The sequence below is a fragment of the Cupressus sempervirens genome, chromosome 11 (assembly GCF_028749045.1).
Source record: "Cupressus sempervirens isolate cs-2001-9-10 chromosome 11, ASM2874904v1, whole genome shotgun sequence".
Taxonomy (NCBI): domain Eukaryota; kingdom Viridiplantae; phylum Streptophyta; class Pinopsida; order Cupressales; family Cupressaceae; genus Cupressus; species Cupressus sempervirens.
The window spans coordinates 89,733,281-89,736,187 of NC_143128.1; the positions used below are offsets into that span (position 1 = coordinate 89,733,281).

At 33.6% G+C, this 2,907-nt stretch overlaps 1 pseudogene; it reads right to left on the reverse strand.

The window, feature by feature from the left end:
* Positions 1-459: 459 nt before the first annotated feature.
* LOC149528364 (serine/threonine-protein kinase PEPKR2-like) lies at positions 460-2,145 on the reverse strand (annotated as a pseudogene).
* Positions 2,146-2,907: the final 762 nt, after the last annotated feature.

Genomic DNA, 2,907 nt, shown 5'->3' on the forward strand with positions numbered 1-2,907 from the left:
ACACATTTTGAATTTTAGACTTTAACTATGAATATAATTTAACTATAAGATTTGTGTTGATTAAAATATTTTATATATTATAATAAATTTATTATTTTAATATTATTATACTAAAACCTATCAAAACTAAGGCAACTACTAAGCCATTATATGGCACTTATTATAATATAGTACAGTTTCTTATTATCTCCTAATATAGTGCAAATTGTTATCATCTCTTAACACCAGTATGCTGCAGTACAATATGGTATTTATATGTTAATCCAATTGTATCCCAATAAAATGAAAGGAGATAGTATCTCAGTCATGATAAGCTTAATTCTCCTCCACTTAGTATCACCACAAAATATGAAATCTCCAGTCATCAAATTCATTGAAAGTGTGACCAAACTATGTTCACTTCGAAAAATCAGCTGTAGAATTAACCTCAAAGAATATCAGTATAATTGAGCACAATGATTAGCATGCTATACACAGGGGCAATGTTGAATGAATAAGGTTCTGCCCAAAGCAAGGATAGGTAGTTTCTTTGAATCTGCTCTTTGTATGTTTAGATATTCGTATTTGTGAAATTGCAGCACACAAAACATCTACAAGATCTACATTTGTTCCTTGCATTTCAAAATCTTTCTCTGAAAGCGATAATAGAGCATGATCAACTGCATCAACAAGTGAAGACTGTAGATTCCTGCATATGCAATTCTTTTTTGGGCTTTAATTATCTATTTCAATCTTTCTCTTTGCCTTGTACGGAGACATCAACTTTGAATCCGTAAAGAGCTCCATATCAAATTTTGTATAATACAAAATCCATGGATTGTCTGTAAAAGGAGATGATTGTATAAGAAAACTGTACAACAAATTGTTCAAATTTATAGTATGAACTGTGAACCTATATAAATAAACATACTCAAAACTTCATCTGGAGAGAGTCTCTTGTCAACATCCCTTGACAGCATCCTTGACAGCAAATCCTTGGCCGATTTAGAAATGGAGTTCCACTTTTTAGTGTAGAAATCCAACCACACATTTTTTATTTCCTCAAAAATTGCCTCTATAGAAGCCCCAGAAAACGGTAAGCTACCAATTAAGAGTCCATGGAGGAGGACTCTAGCAGCCCATACATCCACCTTTTCAGTATATTTCCCCGCCAAAACTTCAGGGGAAACATACGCTGGACTGCCCACCAAACCTGATAAACTTTGCCTTGTTTTCAAAATAAACAAGATGTCAATAATCTTGCTAATTAACTTACTTTAATGAACACACAATCTGAATCCAGAAGACAAAAAAATTACTACAATGAATTGTGGAAACACATGATTATTTCAAAGAGTTTGGATTTCATGAAAAGATAAGAGCTGGAATTTATGAAATTGAAACAAAAAGAGCTGGAATTTATGAAATTTTGAATCCCATACCATTTGAAACATGCAGAGATAGGCCAAAATTAGATAGCTTCAACTGTCCATCATCGGTGAAAAGAATATTCTCAGGTTTTATATCCCTGTGAATAACTCCCATCTCATGACAATGCTGAATGACACTAACCAACTATTCGATTAACTCTGCAGTTTCCCTCCCTGAAAAATGTCTTTTTTTCATGCAATCAACCAATCGCCCCCCAGAGAAAATCTCCATTACAAGATGCAAACAATTTGCATCTTCATACACTGAATAGAGTGTTACAATGTTAGGGTGTCTAGATAAGTGTTGCATGATTTCCACTTCCTTGTGTGCATTTTGTGCACAACTTTTGGGCAGAGTCTTACATGCCACATCTTCTCCTGTGAACCTGTTCTTGCATAGGGTTACCACTCTATATTTCCCTCTGCCCAAAATTGGGCCCATGATATAGTCAGATTCTATTTTGTGGTCTTTGATGATTTTTTTGGTTTCCTCTATGCAACCACATTTTCTCTTTATGCCTCTTGGAGTTGTATCAGTCAAGCAGATCCCCCTTCTTGGAGTAGAAAGAGTTGCAACTGGTGATGGATGATAATGAGAAAAGCTCAATTGTTCAAGTGAAAATGGAAAGGCGGAGGATGAGGTTGATGCACCATCATCACATGAGCAAATCACCTGCTATGATTCAATCCTATGTAGATCTGTGTTGTTCGTCCTCTTCCTCTTTATAGGAGTCATGCTTACCTTACAGTTGCCTGTCAGAAAGTCACAAAGAATGATGAGTTTCAATCTTTGATAGTTATTTAGAAATTTGTTCCCATTATCTTGGATGTTACAAAAACACAACCTAATTTATCAGTATCAACAAATTCAAACATAATGATAGCCTGCTAAATTAATCCAAAACTATATACACAATTTTCTAAATCATTCCTTTCAAAATACGGTGTATTAATCCAAACTGTGTACGAATACGATCAGAAAGTTGCAAAAAGAAATGTTTTAACCTTAAATTTAGTCTAATTGGATGTTACAAAAACACAAGCCAATTTGTCTATACCAACAAATTGAGATCAGAAATAGTGAAAATTCGCTAAATAGGGAAGAATCTGAACCCAAAATAACTCTAGAAAACAAGAATAAAATAATCTCAATCATTTTGATCAGAACACTTGTATAGAGTATTAATTCGAACCTAGTATGGATATCATTGCCATGCTTCAATACACCCAAAAGCATCTTATTCAAATCATCTGGCTTTATCAGATCTAAACATTCTGTCTCTTTATTCACATTAAAAAGAATTTAGAAGCGAGTGGGACAAACCAAACTGATCAAAAGATAACCAGTCAAGTCAATTTCGACATCAGAAACATATTGGTTGTTTAATTAAACAAAACATAGTTTCTTTTTATGCTAGAATGAAATTTCAAATCCACGCAGGACAACATCTCTCTTGATCTAAATAGATTAAGAATTCATACTCTTTTCTAATGACAT